The sequence below is a fragment of the Myotis daubentonii genome, chromosome 6 (assembly GCF_963259705.1).
Source record: "Myotis daubentonii chromosome 6, mMyoDau2.1, whole genome shotgun sequence".
Lineage (NCBI taxonomy): Eukaryota > Metazoa > Chordata > Mammalia > Chiroptera > Vespertilionidae > Myotis > Myotis daubentonii.
This window is the reverse complement of record NC_081845.1, coordinates 52,525,554-52,546,875: the sequence shown is the minus strand read 5'-3', so window position 1 is coordinate 52,546,875 and position 21,322 is coordinate 52,525,554. Positions and strand designations below refer to the sequence as shown.

At 41.5% G+C, this 21,322-nt stretch overlaps 1 protein-coding gene across 5 annotated transcripts in view; it reads right to left on the bottom strand.

The window, feature by feature from the left end:
* Positions 1–21,322, bottom strand: part of BACH2 (BTB domain and CNC homolog 2) — a 344,951-nt gene that overhangs the window by 237,395 nt on the left and 86,234 nt on the right. For 4 of the 5 annotated variants that reach the window (XM_059700925.1, XM_059700924.1, XM_059700922.1 and 1 more), the window contains exon 2: positions 13,981–14,093. The gene's annotated coding sequence lies outside the window, so the exon portion shown is untranslated. The remainder of the gene's footprint in view (positions 1–13,980; positions 14,094–21,322) is intronic. The other variant, XM_059700926.1, reaches the window with a different exon arrangement.

Here is a 21,322-nt window from a genome sequence, read left to right as displayed (position 1 = left end):
CACGTTCAACTTTTGAAATAATGACTAACCTGATAGAAGAGACAAGACTTTTATAATGAAACTAGAGGCCTGGTGCATGAAATTCATGCTTTGGGGGCGGGGGGAAATCTCTCAGCCTGGCCTGTGCCCTCTCAGGGGAGCTCTCGGGGGATGTCCGACTGACGGCTTAGGCCTGCTCCCCGCAGTCAGACATCCTTAATGCTGCCTCGAAGGCAGGAGAGGCTCTCGCCACTGCCACTGCCACCCGCCAGCCATGAGTCCAGCTTCTGGCTGAGTGGGACTCCCCCTGTGGGAGTGCATTGACCACCAGGGTTGAGCATCTACCCCCTGGTGGTCAGCGCACATCATAGCGACCGGTCGTTCCACTGTTTGGTTGATTTGCATATTAGCCTTTTATTATATAGGATTCTAAAGTATAGCCACTAGCAATAAACACAGCAGGTTATGTAATTGTCCTCTGCATTCATAATCCCCCCTTCCAGATGTATATCATTTTTCAGTAATAATAGAATATGTTACAAAGAAAAGTTAATGTACTGTAGGAAATCATCCTAACCACAAGCTAGATTTTTGGTGGAGGGTAAAACTTCTTTAATTTGGATTTCACTGGTTTCATAAGGAGAAAAAGTGCCCATTAATAGTGTAAATAAAATTCTCCTGAGAATATATTGGATTCTTCAGAAAACAAAACAGTAAGCCTTAGCACTCATTCACATATAAATCCTTGGAGTGTTAATTGAAAACCTTTCCTCGCCATGCCAGAATGGGATTTTCAAACTTGGATACGCTTAAAACCTATTTCAGTGCTATGTGATGGGCATGCTCAGGAACACTGGCGATTTTTCCTAGAAAGATAGAGTAGTTCACGTGCACATGCATGTGTCTGGAGCCACTTAGCACAGTCACTACTCAACCAGAGATTTGCACGCCCCTTGCACGCAGGGGGAACCATGTGACTCATTCTCACCAATGGAATATGAAGAGAAAGTGTGTTGCGTCACTCAGGGCTATGAGATTAAGAAGTGAGTGTTCCTTCTTCATGCTCTCTCTCCCTCCCACCAGCTGGATGCAGACAATCAGAGGCCTCAGAGGCCTTCTGGGTTGCATTGGGTGTCCCTCCGACCCCCACACCTCCCACCCACCCACCAAATTCCTATGTTGAGGTCCTAACCCTCGGGACCTCAGAAAGTGTCCTTATTTAGAAATAGGACCATTACCGATGTAATTAATTAAGATGATGTCATATAGGAATAGGGTGGGCCCTAATCCAATATCATTGCTGTCCTAATAAAGAGGGGAAATTTGGACAGCAACAAGAACAGAGGGAAGACCATGTGAAGATACAAGGAGACCACCATCTACCAGCCAAGCAAAGAGGCCTGGAATAAAGCCTTTCTCACAGCCCACAGAAGGATCAACCCTGGCCAACTTTGGTCTTAGGCTTCTAGCCTCTGGAACTATGAACAAAACCTTTGTTAGGTAAGGCCCCCAGGTGTGGTCCTTCATTACTAGATACCTAATATAGGTGGAAAGGCAGAAGATGGAGGATCCTGAGTTCAGGAAAGCCCTTCGCTGACCAGAAAGACCTACACTGGACTGACACTTGAGTAATAAAGCAAACTTTCATTCGTTCTAACAGCTAAATTACCTAATATGAGATTTAATTAATTTGCCTGGCAAATAATTGTTAAAATTATTTTACACCAAAAAAAAAGGACCATGGTCACAATACATGTATTATCTGGGTAAACTTGTAAACTTTTAGGATAAATAGGAACTTCAAGGAAAATTCGAATTTATAGGAAGATATTTTAGGGTAATTACCCTAAATTCTCCCTAGGATACAAATTTACTCTCCTCTGCCAAGAGAAGTAGAATTTCCTCAAGAATTCTGAATCAGCCATAATGTCAAGGTTGCTATACATAGTTCAAATCATGGTATCATTTACCTTTTTTTGTTTTTCAAATTCAGAAGAGCATTTCTCCCAAGTGGCCCACATGTGTAAAGTTACACTTGTGTTCTAACAACAAGAATAATATGAGGTCCTAGGCTTTTCTGAAGTTCTCAGTTGATACTATTTTAATCAATCTGAAGAGAAGTCATTATGTGACATCTTCTGCCCTCAAATCTAGACCAAAAAAGTGCTTCCTTCATGACAGGGTAACTAATATGGAATGGATACATCACTTTCCATTTTTTTGATTGTTTTCTTTTCCCTTGCATGATGAAAAAGTAAAAGGAAAGATAACCCAGTGAAGACAGAGTTGCAATTCACAATACCTCAACAAGCTGAGCTGGCAGCTGGGTTCCCCTGTGTATAGAAAAGCTAGGATGATTCGGGCTGAGCTCGGAGCCCAATTTAGATCACAGCATCTGGGTGCAACACATGTGAGATGTGGCAGCAGGTTTCTAGGCCATGGCTGATCCAGGATGGAGACTGGAGACCTCTCACCATGTGGTGAAAGTGTGAGGGGGAGAGAGAAACCTCAGAGGTGTTTGGAGGAGCTGGCCACAGTCAGCCCACTCCAGGGGCCAGGTAACATCAGCACTTCCTGCAGCAGCAGGTGCTGGGAGGCCAAGGGTAAGCGGCCAGAGGATGACACTGAACATGCAGTCCCCTCGTCAGCTTCATCAGCTTCGTCACAGACAGCAAACATCCCTCGGCAATGACTTCTTTCCTGAACCAGACATTGTTCAGATTAAACTATGGGAATCTCGTAATACAATGGAAAACCTTAGAAAGCAGCCCTTCCTGTTAAGATGGGTGCTTAACTTTGCTTTCTTTCAAAGAGAAAAACTAGGGTAATGGAAGGGGGAATTTTAGTGCCTTTATTTTCTTGGTGAGGAAAAATAACAGCCACAGTAACTATAATATAAGCTACACAATGAAATCTAAAAAATACAGGGGGGAAATAGTAGCACAAAATCTTCCCGGCCCAATTCCATTTTCATCAGAATTCACCTTGCCCCTTTCCTTAATTTTCCTCGGTGTGATATATCCAGGACGTTGGCGATTTTGCAGCTATGGATTTTATGTACAAAAAAAAACCCCTTCCCTGGCTGCTTTTCCTCACCTCCCCCCTCTGCAGTCTCTCTTCCTCTCTCTCCTCTGTGTCTCTTTGTTGTGAATGTCAGGGCTGTCAGTGTCACAGTCTGACATGATTAGAGTTTCTGACATTACACCAAGACGCAGACAGAGAGCAGGAGAGCAGGAAAGTGGGTGGAGGGGCTGGCGTTAGGATGCACAACCATTTAAAGGCATCAAGGGGGAAAAAGAAACCCAACCTCCTTCTCTGAGGCTCCTTGATTACAAGGCAACTTATAAATCATCACGGACCATTCTCATTTATCCAATTAGTCTGTTTCCTCCTCCTGTGGAGATCCCTACGGTGTGGATCTCTAGCCTGTGAGATCAAAGTCAGTGGCTCCAGTAACAGATAAGACAGAATCCGTGATTCAGCAGTTTCCGAGGCTGGGAAGTGTGACAATCGGCGCATTTTGGGAAGATAGCACCAGTCCATTGCGAGTATCGATTCGCTGCACTTTGTCACTCTAATGATGTTATCTCATTAAAAGAGATAAATGCCCCACTGTTCTTCCAAGAGCATCTGCTTCTTACCCTCCTCTCTTTCTCAACAGCATGGCTCTCAGCAGCAGCACATTACAATCAAATTGAAATCCAATGCAAGGCTTGGCGTTGGCGCTGCTTGCCAAGGCTTCTTTTTAATTGCTTTTTGCTACTCTCCACCCCCACAACTGATCCACGATGTCATCCATAGAAACAGCAATATAAAGAGAAACAGATGTAGAAACGGATCATAATAGGAAGCATTTATTGAGGGCCTATTATGTGAAGCTCCACCGTGTCAACATTTAACATCTACAACAATCTTGTGAGCTAAACTGAACAATCCCTCCACTGCAAATGAAGACATGGGGCTTGAGGTTAAGGTGCTCTCTCATGATTACACAGGTAATGAGCGGCTGAGCAAAAACTGAATAAGGTTCCATCCAATGCAAGTTTTTTGTGTTTTTTTTTTAAACCCCATTTTCATTCATGGAACAAGTAAGTAAATATGATTGCAACTTGATCAGAATAGGTGAGAAAACATAAAAGAAGGTGGCAATTATTCTTCATCCTGCTAAAACCCATGAACATAATGCCAAAGGCAGAGGATTGGTTTTGTTTTAACAGATTTCTTATTAAATAAAAAAGGTAGCAATTTTCCATAATGAATGTTTTATACATTATTCCTTTGTGTATCAGGCCTCTAGAGTACACATTATTAAAGTCTATTAAAGTCTGTATTTAGCAGCATTACTAATGTGCCTTTTGGGGAAATTATTACAATGAAACCGCATCAGTCTTTCACAAAATTTCAATTGTTTAATATTCCTCTTCTGATCTTCAATACACAGGTCTATTTTTAGCTATAATCAGACCTTACCCGAAATGCCATAATCCCAGCCTAGAGCTGTCACAACAAATTGTTTTTGGGTTGGAGTTAAAACATAACAAGAGACGCAGATATTACTAATTTAAACCTAACCTTTTTTTTCATAACTCAGTGCAGTTTGCCTACTGTTCTAATTAACAGGTGCTCTTTGCTCACTGGGACATATGATGACGCTTTACCTTTCTGGGTAGTGTTGGTTATCTTCATTAATTGCTTATATTTACATCTGAGACTAGCCTCTCAAGATAATGCCACTTTATTAAAGTCTGAAGGTGGTAAGACTTTTTATTTCATCTCATAAAGAACACACAAAAAACCCAGAAGAACATAAGCTGTGATTAATCAAATCTAAATGTTTTCATTTACACCTAAACATTGTCATTTATAAGAGACTAGAAATATGTCTTCTGAACATTAACTGAGGAATTTCTGAAAAGTATGTAGTTTCAATATTCTACTCAGGCACCTCTCCTTCTCCATCTAGTACAATTATTTTCTCACATGAGTTGTTTTTTTTTAAATGAAGCCAATGATACATATATTTCCAAAAGTACAATGTTCTCTGAAAACCTCTTATAGAAAACAATAATGTTGGGCTTATTTTACAGAGACAAAAGATACAGGTAGCTGGAAAGAATATCAGAAAAGAGCTATGTTATGAGGCTTTTGGATCCCAAAAGGGAGGGGGGAAGAAACTGAAAGTATTAGGAACGCAAATTAAAAAGCTGGATTGGAGGCAATCTCTCCCTTACATATGTCCCTTCCTACACAGCAATTCCACTGTTCAAGATGCTATGTTCACAAAATCAGGCCAATCAAGCCGATGGTTCATATTCTAAACATGGACAAGCCACAGATTAACTGAGTAAGTAGTCATGTTTCCAATCACCAATTCACAAAAAAGAATGTAACGTTATATCCACTAAAGACTACTAATTGAGAGAAAAAGGGCAGAGTTGAGGACTTGGAAGACAGAAGCATTCCTCTGTGTGATGCACAAAGAGCAGAATCCACTGGCCCCTTTGTTACAGGGTCTCCACCAGAACGGGCATGCATCAAAGAGGTCGAAGCACACATCACGTGTCCAAGGGCTCGTCTAATTATGCCGTGAGGCTCTGTGGGCTTAGTTCAATACGGTCATACAGAATGAGAAGCCACTCGCTCGGTCAACATTCAATTAAGGCTCCACATGAATGCTGGCGTGAGACGTTTGTCAATTTTAAAAAATGCAAAACTTGTTTTAGTCAAGAATATCCTAGCACTCCTCTTTAAATCCTCAAGAAAGAAGGATGGACAAGATTTCTAAACCATCACAACAGGTGTGAAGTGCCACTAAAAAGAACAGAATGGGACCGCATGTCCTCTTTCCTCCAAGTGAAACCTGTTTTATGGTCAGGAGCTGTGGCCACATTTCACAGAGCTTATCATGATTCACAGCGAGGTCACTCAGATGTGAAGTTATATCATAGTCATGTCAAAACATATCCCTTCTGCGGCTCTGGGGTCATTATGGTCTTAAACCGAAAGTCCAGCTTTTCTACACGGAAGCCCTAATTTGCCTTTGCCCTGTTCAGACTCTCCATCTTTTTTGACACGATCAGAACCTGTTAGGCCACTGACCCTTTCGCCTCAAACCAAGGCACCGCCATGTCTGTGTGAATACTGCAGTGGGTGCACAGGGTCTCAGAGCTGACTTCCAGGTGCGCTATCACAATTATTCATCTGATGCTCAAATTCTCTCTATAAAAAGACTCAGATTTTCAATTTACAACCTGAACCATGAAGACTGCTTCTCAGAGAAGTAGGCACCAACCATTGCTCCATCATGAGCTGCTCTGAGGTTCAAGGGTCAGTGTGTACACATGGGACCAACTAAATTTTGTTTCCGGTAGAGCAGAAAGGGGGAGAAGACTAAGGCTGAAATAGAGGCACTGATGGTGCTTCCATTGTAGAAATAACCATATAAAGAGATAATTCTACATAACTTAGGAAGTAATTCTCAAATAGTACGCATATGTTTTCTGTTTATTTACCCACCCAAATACCATACAAACTATATACATGCACACATTTTAAAGACAAATGAGCATTCTCATATTCTGTTAATTCTTTTAAATTTGTCTTTTTCTCCGTACTTCACACCAAATTGACCCATCTACTGGACTACATGGTTAGTTTTATTTTAAATCGGCACTCCCATACCTCTCAGAGAGAATGACAGTCTTGTATTCTTCTTAAAAATACACTGGATTTCCCAGTGTGATACCTATGGAAGAGACTAGAGATCTAACTTTGCCATTTCCATCCACCCTACATTCAGCAGGATTTGATTTACATGTAATATAGGAGTTACACTGGCCTTATGCCAAACATGTTCCACTTATCCTCACAAAATCTATATGAAAGTTTTAAAAAATAAGGACTAAGGCCAGTTTTCCCTTAAAGACGTAGAAGGTGAGAACAGATGTGCTACCATGCGGGGCACTCACTGCTTAGGGCTCAGGGCCCAGCTTCTTAGACTGAGGGCTGCCAAATACTGTAGACGCCAAATACAGGCACACTCTACTAGTAGCCAGTGGTTCTCAGACTCCTGTCTCAAGACAGACTTACAAATTATTGCAGACCCTAAAGAACTTCTGTTTAGAGCAGTTATTTCTATCAATGCTTATCATTTTAAAAAGAAAAACTGAGGGACTTTGGAACACAAGCACACATCCCAACAGCCTTCACGGAAATAATGTCATTGCATGTAATGAAGCCTCTTGAAAAATTGTGTCATATCCTTGAGGAGAGTGAAAAAGGAAAATAATGTCTTGGTATTATTAGAAAAATAGTTTTGACCTTGCAGGTGGCCTGTGAATAGATCCCCCCAGGAGTTCCCAAATCTTAGTTTGAGAACCACTGGTTTAAACCTGTACACATCAACAATGTCTTTAAACAGCTGAAAGAAGAAATGCCACATACTGAGTAAAAGGATATAATGTCCACTTAAAATTTTTTGAGCCAATGAATAAAGGACAGTACCTTTTTCTAGAACATTTCTCTACTTACTACTGCCCCCAACTCATCAATACATTGATATGTTCCTTTCTGGTAATATGTCAAATAGAAGAACTCCTGAGTCCAAATCTCTGTTTTAATCAAAGGCTCTGTCTCTTTTCTCTATCTGCCCATTAAATATCTTCACTAAATATCCAGTTGTGTTTACCTCAAATGTAAAACAGCTAAAATGCCTTTTTCCTGATTGTTAATGATATACACAATACTTATTACAGGAAAGTTGAAAACACAGAAAAATATTCTTTAAAAAAAGAAACAAATGCATGTCCCCACCCTCTGAGAAAGTCCCCGCAATATCCTGCCAGTCTTTGTATCACATTTATTTTAAAGATACAGAAAATCTTGCCCTGGCCGGATATTGCTTAGTTGGTTGGAGCATCATCCCATTCACCAGAAGGGTGTGGGCTCAATTCCCAGGCAGGGCATATACCTGGGTTGAAGGTTTGACCCCTGGTAGGGGAGCATACAGGAGGCAAATGATCCAAGTTTCTCTCTCACATCAGTTTCTTTCTTTCTTTCTCTCTTTCTTTCTTTCTTTCTTTCTTTCTTTCTTTCTTTCTTTCTTTCTTTCTTTCTTTCTCTTTCTCTCTCATCCTCTCTCTAAAAAACCAATAAAAAACATATCCTCAGGTGAGGATTAAAAAAAAAATACAGTGAAGCTCACATCTTAAAGCTAATGTGTCTTTTATTTTAAAACTATAGGCCTGTTATACGAAATTCGTGCGCAGGTAGGGTCCCTAGGTCTGGCTGGTGATCAGGGCCAATCAGGGCCTTCCGGCTGCCGGCCGGGGCCTTCCTTTGTTCCACGCCACTCCCTGGTGGTCAGCCCATGTCATAGCGAGAGATAGAATGCCTGGTCTACCGGTCAAACTCCTGAGGGAACACTCTGCATATTAGCCTTTTATATATATAGAAGATATAGTATTTTTAGCATGAAAAAATGTACATTGCTAAAGAAAATTCACAAATATAAGCAAAAAAAGATAATGCTCTTAATATTTTGATGTGTATCTGCAATCTTTATTCTGTGGGCAGACGTGTACCTTAAAAAGTGAAACAATAAACTGGCCACGTGGCTCAGTGGTTGAATGTCAACCTATGAATCAGCAGGTCACGGTTCGATTCCTGGTCAGAGTACATTCCTGGGTTGTGGGTTTGATCCTCAATAGGGGGTGTACAGGAGGCAGCCTTTCAATGATCATCTCTCATCATTGATGTTTCTATCTCTCCTTCACCCTTCCTCTCTGAAGTTAATAAAAAGGTATTTTTTATAAAGTGAAACAATAATAAAACTGTACATATTGGTATGTAACTTGCCATTTCACAGTATACAGGTGTCCCCCAAAATGTATACACACTTTGAATAATTATAAGGCAGTATTTATTAAAATACATTTCATTTTCAAAATGTAATAGAATCAGCTGTTAAAGTATATATACATCTTCTGGGGGACACCCTGTATTTAGAACATCCTTTTATGTCATTAAATATCCCTTCATCCCTCCTTGGTATTTTTATTGTATGGCTGTACCATGGTTATTACCTTTGAAAAATTACTATTATAGCAATATGTGATGAATGTCTTAGCTAAATTTTTTATACATTCCTTGACATTTCATTTGAGTAACTGTTCTAGAAATATAATTTCTGAATCAAAAGGTGAAACATGTTCTTTCACTGTGCATGAGAGAGCCCAATATTCCCATTCTTACCTTCACTGAGTACATTTTACAAATCCTCAATTGTATAGGTAAGGAAAACCATCTCATCATTTTAATTTGCATTTCTTTGATAACTGTCAAGGTTGAACATTTCCTTACATGTTATTTACTGATCATATTTCTTCCTTTTTATTGGTTTTATCTTTCTGTTCTTTGCCTATTTTCTGTCAGAATAATAATCTTTATCTTATTAATTGTAAGAACTCTTACTAAATTAGCTCAGTTAACGCTCTGTCTTATATGTGGTAAATATTGTCCTAGTTTTGTCTTTTTTGTCTTTGAGGATAGTTCAGAATGTCTTTTGATGAAAAGGAATTTTCAGGTTTTACATACATTTTCTTCCTTTATAATTTTTGCCACCAGAAATTAACAAGGCCTTCTTTACTCCAAGATCATTTAATACTTATTGTATTTTCTTTCCTGTCATAGTTTTTGGAGTGTGATATTTCTTCAAAGTCTGCCACAAGGGGGATTTGGCTGTGGCCTTTAGAAAAACAACAGTACAGCCTCACTAAATGCAGACTGGTCATTTGGTAAACCTGCTAAAAGTATCCTCGGAAGAGGAAGAGAGAGATCTTATATGTTTATTCTTCACCAATTACTTATACTGCATCCAGTAGCTTTGTTAACCAGCTCTTTCAGTGAAAGAAGTTTAAAATTGTGTGTGCGGGGGAGTTAACATAAGGTTTATGTTTTCATATTAAACCTCTTGGATTTGATGACTCTTCTCACCTGGCCAGAACAGAAGCTTCCAATGGCAAAGACCTTTGTTTTGTTCACATGGTACATAGCATGCACTCGATAGATATGTGTTGGAGGAGCTGATATTTAGTCAAGTAGAGTTGTGTGCAGGCTACGTGTTGGGCAGGAGAGCCAGGGTAATGAGTTCTGGGCTTCACTGCTTTGCATTAAAGAGGTGCAAAGTTTTAAAACACACACACACACACACACACACACACACACACACACACAACCTCCAAATGGAGGCAGTCAGTAAATTTCAGTTTTACTTTTTAGTTGACTGTAGAGATACTGATCTGAGTGTAAAGGTAAAAGTGCCTCAAACCTGGCACAGTAGGATATGGTGTCGAATACTGGAAACTATTCAGAGAAGAAAATTCTGTTGGGCAGATTTTAAGCAAAAACAGTGGCATCCACCCATCAAGAGAAATAAGAGACACCACTCTACTCCACTTCATGCTATGGCATTTGTCCAAAGCAATAACAATCAGATCTGGCTTTATTTGAACATAACAAGGAAGAAACAGTTTTCAGGAAGATTCATTTTCACTGTGGGAAGGGGAAGAGAAGCATTCTGTGTAATAACAGAAAAATCAATTATTTTTCAATCAGATGAAGTGTCCTCATAAATTCAAGACAGAGAACGCCATGTGATATGCCTTCATGGAAACGAGGACCACAAGGGAAAGAGTTTAGGATCCTACTTCCAAGGTTGCTGTTAGGAAGAGAGATTTTCCAAGAGTGGAACTCTGTCCCTGTTTGTGTGGGTTTGTTAGCCGACATCGTGGTATGTAATGAATGCACCTCATCCTGCCCAATTTGCCTCTCCCAAATCCCATCTTGTCCAACCTGCCTCCCGGTTGGCCATGACTTTTTAAATAACACACTAAAATCCTCTCTTTAAAGCATAATAAGAAACAAACCCCAGACAATCCTTCTTACTAGCAAAAATTCACAATATATTACATGTGTAATGTAATATATTTATACATATTAACAAGGGAATGGCCAAGAAAGTAGAAAGATGAAGACTTTTGACAAAATTTAAAGTTACATCCTAATGAGAAAGTTTTTAATCAGTATGAAGATTGGAAAGTCAGCTCCTGAAAAAAGATCTAAGGAGCATATGGAAGTTGGAGAGATGATCTTCAAGTCAGTATAAGGGCCAGGGAGAATGAGCACCCAGGAAAAATTTGTGCACCACAATTTCTTCCACAACCCTTAAAGTCTGTTTACAATATTAAAAAGGTGAATAACTAGGAAGGCATCTACTCTGTATAAACCTTATGTGCTGGAAATCAAACTGACATGCCCCGTGGACACTGGCCTTAGGGAATGACACGAGATTCCTGAGAAGCACTGCGCCGAGGGGATGCCCTCACTCTGTTCTCTGCCAGCACACAGGCACCAGCATGCCGGTGTCTGTGGCCGAAGCCGCAGCCCTTCCAGGTGTGTTCTCACACCCTGGCAAAGACAGAAGTTCAAGGGCAGCAGTTCACTGACTGTCAGGTTAGCCCTTTTAAAGGAGTCAAACTGCCAACCCCTTGTGCCATGGGGGCCATGTCTGTGTTTTTTAGAGGTGTCGTCTCTGATTGACTCCAAAGGGAGCTGTCAATGCCTGGGATCCAAGGTGCCCTGGCACTTTCACAGAAATCACACTGAACCCCAGAACGCTGCGACCACCCCCCCCCCCCATCCCGACACCTCCCAAACTGAAGTGTCCCATCAGCTAGCTGGGGCTTGGGAAGGAAGGAGAGTTATTACCGTGTACCTCCAGGGAAGTGGAAAGTGCACAATTCAAAGGTCTCTAACTTTCTAGGAACAAATTGCCCTAGAAAAATCAATCATTCCCACAAAAATATTTCCTACATTCTAACTTACATACTCTAATTGATGAGATGATTCTCTAGTTTTATTTGTGCCAAGAAGATCTGTTTCCTTCCCTAGTCTTTGTTGAATGCCAAGAAAATCATAAGGAAAAATGCTGACCTGTGATGGTTACACATCATACTTAATCACCACTTTAAGTTAAAATACTGTAATATAAAATACCGTACTCGCTGGGCCACTTGGGCAGAACATAACTTCCCAAGCCACAGACACACCTACTGAGACACTTGAAATGGCTACGGAGTCTGGTTCCCAGCTGTGTGGCAAGAGCCAAACCATGACATCAAGTCTTGAGTTGCCCTGGAGAAATGTAGGGCAGGGCTGTCATACTACATCGTGCTTGCTAATCGGAGCCTTCCCAAGAGTTGTCTTAGTTTCTCAGTACACCAAACTCTAGCAGAAGTCGTGGTTTGCAATTGCCACAATGATGAAACTCCTCTCATTCAAAACCTCCAATCATGATCTTCCAGTATTCCAACAGTTCACTTCTCAAAGGCTGCTTAAAGTAAGTATTTAAGCCAGTGTGTGTGTGTGTGTGTGTGTGTGTGTGTGTGTGTGTGTGTGTGTGTGTGTGTGTGAGCACACGGTTTCCTTCTCTTTGGCTTGGCTCAGTTAAATGGAAACTTTTCGAAAAATAATTGTTTATTTTTTCCTGGTCTCTTCAGATGGGGTAAAGCAGTAGACACTGAGTAGGCCAAACAAATGGCTATGAGAAAAATTTCCCCTGGAAAGGGGTACTTAGTAAAAGAATCTCAATAAGGTAAATACGCTTTCTAAAAGCCTAGGGATTCCATAATACCTTCGTAAGAGCAAATCATGTAAAAGCACTGTCCAACTCTCACAACCCAGAGATAAGGTGATAAGGTAGCTCTTTTGCAGGCCTCTGAAATGTCTCTCCCTGATTTAAATCCTTCACTCGCTCTCAGAACGGAACCCCTCCCTCCTTCTCCAGCTCCTGTCTGCCATCTTCCACCAGTGCGGTAGTTCTGAACCAGGGCTGTTTTTGTCCCCGCAAGGGGGACACTTTTGGTTATCACAACTGATGTAAGGAGAGGGGGATGCTACTAAACGTATTCCCGTGCAGAGCACAGCCTCTCAGACACGGAGAATTACCTGGTCCTAATGTCTGAAGTGTTGAGGCTGAGACGTTCTGCCCCAGTTGTTCTGCCCTCTTTGTTGTTTTCTAAACACGCCAGACTTTCTCATATGCTTCTGACCCTAAACAGGTTGTTTCCTTTACCTGCCCTACTTCTAAGTCCAAAGAAATGACCATTTATCATCCAGGATCCAATTCAAAATGTCACCTCCTCTATACTGTCCTTTCCAGGCCCTCAAGAATCAGATGTGCCTTCTTCTGCACCTCCAGAGCTTCTGGTACATGCTGCACTAGAACACCAGCCACTCTGCCCCCAAATGACCTGTCACCTGCTGAAGGCTCCATTCAGCGTTCGCCTCCAGAGTGCCCACCTGGTACTCAATCACTGCTTGCCGAACCAATCAGGGAATTAATGGAAATGTTGCAGAGGCACCAAAGACTCTTTAGCAACAATGACTAAGGGATAACAGTGCCCCCAATATAAAAAAACCCCAGCAAACATTTAATCAAATGCTTGCAATGTGGACAGGCACATATATTAAGCACTGGTGCACATATGAACTCATTTCATACATACGACAGGGAGGTAGGAGCCATTATCATCAATATTTTGCAAATGGGGAAACTGAGGCATAGACCCATAACACTTGTCCAAGGTCACTGAAGCTAGCATCTGAAAGAGCTGATCTTTAAACACAGGTAGTTTCATTCCAGAGTCTTAATCTTCCAATATTCATGTCAAGACAGTAATACTAATAATCAATATTTTGCAACTTAGAGGCCACGGGCAAACACAAGTGACACCTCCAGAGGACTGTACCACCATAGAGTGGCCACCAGCTCCTATGACCCTGGACTGTACGCATTGCTTTCTCAGGTCACACACTCTCCAAACTCTGGAATGCTTTGGGCAAGAGAAGTAATCTCCTCACAACATAGAAAGACACCATGTATCCAGAAAACATCATGGTACCACAAAGACACAAGTGATGATTCCTCAAAGAACATCTTACCTTGTTCATGCTGCAGGGCCTGAAGTGAGGGATCAGGCATGTCACAATGCGAGGCTGTCCCTGAAGACTCTCCTTGTTCCCGTAGACCTCCCTTCCTGAAGCAGGCAGCTGCACTGCGAACACAGACAAAGGAGATCCATAAGCTGGTGCTCAGAAAGGCACAGAGCAGTTCTGTGTCCAGTGAGACTTTCTGCCGTGATGGCAATGCTCCATGACCACTATGGCCACAGGTGGCTGCCGAGCACTGGAAATGTGGCTAGTGCACAGGGGAACGGAATCGATTCTACGGAATCTTAATGAAATTTAAAGGTAAACAGCCACATGTAGTTAGTGGCCGCCATATTGGATGGTGCAGGTCTACAGAGTCAAATCAAGAGTCTTAAGGCCACGGATACTGAGCATACCAGTGGCCAAGGAAAAGCTGCATATTATATGCACAGAGAGACTGCAGATACACAGAGACAAGAACACTCATTCATTCAATAACTTTTTTTCTGAGTACTTATTAGGTGTGGGCCCTGCCAGAGAAGTCAGCTATTTAAGAGTTTGTAGTTCAGGCTTTGACTTCCTTAGGAAGGGAAAGGATCTAGTATATGAGCAGCACCTACTGTGTACCTTGAGCTCAATGCCTTCCCTGCTGCCCACAAAACCTAAAGGAACGGCCAGGTATTTGCTGGAGCCTGACTGTATCGTTGCCAGGATGAACAGATAACAGAATCTACCACAGAGCTCCTTGAGAGGCAGCATCCCATCAGGCAAATCAGGGGGTCAGTTTTCCAAGGGCCAAGTGAACCAGACGATCCAGTTCCCCCTCAAATGGAACAGGGCCCACGTTTTTATCCGTGCTGTTGGTTCATTAGGTAGGGTTTTTAATTTACTTGAATTAAATTTCAGGGTAAAACAGTTATTGTATGTGTTAGGGTCGCTGAAGGAGGAACGCACGAGGCCAAAGTGGTAGAGAAATTCTCTGGGCGGGTCCTGAGGGAACGATAATGGTCTCAGCAAGTGGAATGTGGCCTAAGCCAAAGGGCATGTTGGGTGAAGTGGTCTAAAGGTCAATTTCCAGGGGAGGGGCAATTTATTCAATTATTTGATCAGACCTGACAGTATGATTCCAGGGTTCTTAATTTGTCAAACATTAAGGAAAATAATTAATACAATAATAAATAAAATATCTTTGACTACGTAACTAGACGTGTAGCCAATTTTGTTGAAAAATATTTTATGGTTGGATTTGAGAGGAGAATATAACACTATAAGGTTCCTTATAATCACCTTATTACTGTTTTTTTTTTTAAGACTGCATCTATCTGAACCTTTCCATAAACACTGGAATTGGAGGTTTGACTGGAACCACAGTGCTTTAAAAAATCTATTCTTTTTAATTATAATATAATAACAATATTGAAAATGTTCAATAGGAAAAGGACAAAAGCCTCATAATCCCACTGGCTCACCATAATCACCTCTAGTTTTTAGCAATCACCCTTGCTCTGCTGGGGAACGGTTTGAGGCCCGTGCACATCTGCTAACGGAGTCAAGGACACAGAGAGGTCAAAGATATTAATATCTTTCATCATTAAGAAAATAATTTTGCAGTTTAGATTTTCAAAAGATAAACTTCTACTCTGCACATTACTATTCTGTGAGCATATTATTATTGAATTCCTTTTATAAATAAGACAGGGACAGAAAATTGCAGGTCACTCCCTGGCTATTTGAGACACATAGAATCCAAAGAAAATACCCCATTCAGTCATAGCAATAACATTTTTTAACAATGATGTACAACATGGGAGAGACCCTGGATTTTCACTTTGTAGCTTAAATACATCTAAACACACCTTTATGCAAATGATGCCATTGTTTCAAAATCAAGAAAATTCAGTATCTAATTCTAACCAAACTTAAATTGACTGACAAAATAGTATGCTTTTACTCTTAATTTTCCAGAAGCAGATGCTAATGAATTTCTGCATTTTAAAGTAGAACTTCATAAATGTTGTTTCCTTTTAAATATATGCATTTGATTCATTTACAAGCTATGGCCCAGCAAGTAACTGGGAAGTTTGTCCAAAAGCCTTGTAGAGATGCCTGATGTCAGAATTCCATTCAAATGTACACACTGGTATCAACACAGGAAAGGTGGGCACACGAAGATAATAATAAACAGACAAGAATTCTTGGTATAACTCCCCCAAGGAAATTCCACCCAGCTCCAGTGATGCCACAATCCCCATGCCCTCAGAACATGGGTATAGAGATTGCACTAAACTAATTATGGATCCTTCTCCTTGCCCCTCCACACCACACCAAGTGTTCTTAGGTCATTTTCATGTTTGTTGGTCCTATGTCAAAGTCAAGACTAAAAAACTCAGACTAACATTGAGGGCAATATTAGGTCACATAAATTTCTCAATAAATATTATGAATAGATTTTTTTCTTTGCTCTCACAGAGCCTAAGATGATGTAGATGCTTCATGTAGGTCTTCAAAACAATGTTGATTATCAGATTGCCTTCTGGTTTCTTTTTAAAGGCAAATCTTTTAATGTCCAGGATGGTAAAACTTTTAAAGAATATTAAGAATACCTTACAGCTGTACAGTGCTCGAAATTGTATAATGCACTTTATCAATTAGTACTGATATCAATCTGAGTGGTAGTTTTCTTAATTAAGAAGCTAGATACACGGAGGGGAGCAAAAAGGGAGAAAATGAGATACATCTGTAATACTGTCAACAATAAAATTAAAAATAGGGACAATAAGCTAGTTTTAGAATAACAAACTTTTGTTTCCGCATACAAACTTATATCTCATAGATCAGTTTTCATGCCTTTTTTAATACACAGTAACTTTTCTTTTCAATTCTACATTAAAGTGTAATTTTTTTGATGTTACTTTAAGTTATTCTAAGGGACTCAAATTTAAATATAAATGTTTATGGTACTCTGCAAATAACCAAAGTGACAATCAGATGATAGAAATTTCTGTACAGGGCTAAATTTCTATGTACATATAAAATGGTAACCATGTAAGTTTCTTTTGATGCATAATTCTTATGGGCAGTAGGCAATTTCAGTCATTAAAATGTAAAAAAGAGGGGAAAAATCCTGCAAAGACACAAAAAAAGGAGCTAGATACAGAGAGGAAAAATAATTCTTAGTTATGCTGGAATAGACACTGGGCTAGAAATGACTTCAAGATACTATAGAATTAAAATACGTACAAAGACTACACATAAAAAACCTTTCCCAAGATGACAGTTTTAGAAAATGGGTCAGTTCGCTTCTGGACAGCAACCTAAAAGACTGGCCTTGTTCGGCCAAGTACTTTCAATCTCCTTTGAAACAGACAGAACCTGGTTGTTTTGCAGCCAATTCAGTTTATGAAGAAGCTTCCGGAAATCCACAGCTTAAAAAAGTAGACTGGGGGGGGGGGGGGGGAGAATAGGAGCAGGCGGGGAGAGGTCAATGGGGGGGGGAGGAGACATAAGTTTATACTTTCAACAATAAAGAATTTAAATTAAAAACAATAACAATATAGCACACACACACACACACACAAAGGGAAATTGCATCTTAAAAATAAAGCATTAAGGAAAAAGATATCTGAGTTACCATGATGTAATTAAGGAAGCTTTTCTTATTATTCTGTTTTTCAGTGTTTCTTTTTAATCGTCTATGAAGTTGAATTCTTCTGATACTAAACAAAAACACAAGAAGTACTGACGCCTTTAAAGGGTGTCTGGAGAAAGTCAACCCACACAAGCTAACATGTGACTTCCACTCAGTTGGTCCTAGCAGATTTGGTTCAATGGGCAATGAAGCCTGTGGTCAAATCAACCCTACACTTCTAAAAGATTAATGAAACGTAATTCATGTTTCCCGGTGGGTAGAAGCAGGAAGGTGGAGACAGGGTAAGTGTAAGAAGAGACCATCAAGAGAATGAAAAGAAAAGATAAAGGCTACAAAGAAAGGAGAAAACTAAAGGGCAGATAAGTAAACAGATACCTAGAGACAGTTCAGTGCTGTGGCCAAGTGCCCCTCAGCCGCAAGGTCCTCACTATGGAAGGGATCTAGAGATTCGGGCTCCTGGTGACAACACCACATCCTACGGCTTCTCTATATTATACACTTCCATGGACCGGGTGTCAGCAAGTGGGAGCTGGAGTAAAGTTAAGACTGGGCCTACCTGTTTCACCACTATTTAGTTACCACCAACCTCCACCTACCACAGAGAAGTCTATTTTACCTGGATCACTGCTAATGTGGTACAGAGGTATAAGCCAACTTTATTCTCCTCCCTCTAAAGAGAAGCTTAAAGCTGTCACAGAGCTGTTTTATTTGTGTGTGTGGATTGTATTATTTCTTGGCCCTTGAAAATGCAACTAATACCTATTGCCAATATAAAATGAAATATAATGAGTTGGGCTTTTTCCCCACTCCAAATCCCTCATCCCCTTCCAAGATGTTCATTCTAGAAGTCTGTTGTAATACAATTCAAAGTAGGTAGCTTAGGCAGTCCTATGGGGGAAAAGCCAACAAGAGTGGGCAGGTCACTCCTCACAGTGTTAAAGGTCTTGCTGGCTTTTAGATATAATGCATCCTGCGGTCACTCCCCTCCCCACCACCAAATCCAGCAGCCTAAGCAGAGGACTCAAGAGTTTGTGGAGAAAAAATAAAGTTATAAAAAGACAAAAAGGCTTTGAAGAGAAAGGGAGAGAAGGCAAGATGACAAGAGTTTAGAAGAAATTCTCCAAATCAAGGACTTAGGAGCTTTGAAAATCAGATGAACAGATGAAAGAACCCTAATGTCCTCCACCCTGTTTTCATGGGTTGGAGTAATTCATGTGTCCCTGAAGTACTGACAACCTTCACCTGGAATCCCTGTGCAAGACCGGATAAATGTAAGACTATTTAATTACTGACAGGCCAATCCCTCCCTTCCACAATAAGGGGCATGCTGCTCCTTATTAAATGATCTTGTCCCCAACCCAAAATGCACATAACCTCTCCAAGTGATGGCTCCTTCCTTTCTTTCTGAAGAAGAGCAGGAGGGACTGGAGCAGCTCTTTCTCTATCCTCAAAGTTGCAGCAGACGTGTGGCTCTGGTTCTTCAGGACCTCTGTGTTCTGACCATCCCCACATTATGACTGCAAACCCACCATAACATGGTTCTGCCCCTAGAGACTGGATGATATTTGCCATTGGCCTTGCTCCCCATGTTCTGCTCCCCATGGAAAACACACAGCCTAAGCCAGAAAGATGAGAGTGTCTTCCCATCAAGCATAATCCACAGCCTTCTTTCCCAAGGGTAGGTTAGGCAATTTGAAAATTAATATTCTGAGTTTAACTAGCATATGAATTATGGTTCAACAGGAAATTGTGAAAAGGAAGAGGAAATGAGAGGACTGTAAATTATAGAGAGACATACTGCTGGTACACAAAAAAATTTTCCCTGAGAGCCTGATGGGGAGGAATTGAGGCCAGTGAAGGGCCAATAGTGCCAAGCAGTCAAGAGTCCATTGCTTTCATGTCACCACTTCTGTCACACACCCTTAAGTTTCCCTTACTTGGTCAAATCATAAGTCGGGATATCTAACATTTAGTCTCAAGGATATCACTCTTAAAAAGGTCAATATTGGCCTCCCAGTGATTAGGAATATCTTAATTAAAGGCACAATAGAGAAGAGCTGCCAAGAGGTTACCCAGCTCAGCCTACTTCTCTTCCCCGGGTGACTATCTAAACCAGGGGACACAAATTCACATGCCTACAGTGGTCAAAAAAGAATGAGATGAGTGAATGGTCAGGCCAGAGAAGACAGTGCGGAGTGGAGGGGCCTGGAGCATCGGGGAAGTAGGAATATCAGAGCTTCTTGTATTCAAGAAAGCCAGAGAATATGTAAAATCATTGGCTTTATTAATGTTGGCAATTTATGTTAATACTTTGGAAAACATAATGGTTGGATTTGGTTGGCCAGTTTGCATCTTTTCTTATACATCTTTCTTGGTGGATTCTTTGTTCTTTTAATTCTCCAGGCTAGAACTCCCAACCTGTCTCCTGGCCCTTCTGGTGTCCTACTGCAGTGGTTTCACTGGGCACAGCAAGCCCAGGGGAACTTGAATGTCAACTTTGCCTCTTGGCACATGATTTTGGAAAGTTACAAACCCTCCGAGTCTCTATTTCATTATCCATAAAATTGGGGGGGGGGGATTCTTTATACCTCCTAAGATTGTTTTAAAGATTAAACGAAGTAATACGAAGAAAGTACTCAATGAAGTGTTCAAAAAAGATGAGGTGCGCCTCCCCTCTGTTCTCCCATCACCGTTCAGCACAACCTCATTCTGTTAGTAAATGCCTCTCAATCACCCTATGGCTTGTAAGTATTTCAAGTGAAGAGATCTTGTCTTTTTTATGCCTAAACTAGAGGCCTGGTGCACAAATTTGTGCACAGATGGGGTCTGGCCAGCCTGCCCCAATGGGGGCTGATCAGGGCTGGGCCGGTGGGCAGGAGGGGATGTGGAAGGGGGGGGGGTGATGATTGGGGCCCCGATTAGGCCCACTGGCCACCGCAGTGTGCGTCATAGCGACTGGTGGTTCCAGGCGCTTGACTTTTATTTATATAGATAACCAGCACCTATCCACTGCCTTAAGACATAGTCAGCTCTCAATATATACAAAATCAACACTAATAAAAGAGAAAAATGGTAATTGGCGTACGAGCTACCCTTTTCATTGGCTAATCAGGGCTATATGCAAACTAACTGCCAACTAAGATTGACAGTTAACTGCCAACAAGATGGCGGTTAATTTGCATACATAGGCACAATGCAGGGAGGCGAAAGGGAAAGCAGGAAGAAGCCCCCTGCCACTGACAGTGATCAGAAACCCAGGGGGGAGCTAAGAGCTGGGGGGCAGGGCAAAGGCGGCCCTGGGGCCGCCTTTGCCCTGCCCGCCAGCCATGATCGGAGAATCAGGCGCCTTTTCTGCCCTGGCCAGTGATAGCAGGAAGTAGGGGTGGAGCCAGCGATGGGAGCTGGGCACGGTCGAAGCTGGCAGTCCCAGGAGCTAGGGGTCCCTTGCCTGGGCCTAAAGCGAAGCCCACGATCGTGGGGCCGCTGCAGCTGCGGGTCCCCGCTGCCCGGGCCGGACGCCTAGGCCAGAGGTGTCAGGCCTGGGCAAGGGGCCGATCCTGCGATTGGAGGGTGATGGGGGTCAACGCCTGAGGGCTCCCAGTATGTGAGAGGGGGCAGGCTGGGCTGAGGGACACTCCCCCCCGCCACCCAGTGCACGAATTTCGTGCACCGGGCCCCTAGTTTAATTATAATGTGCTATGAAGT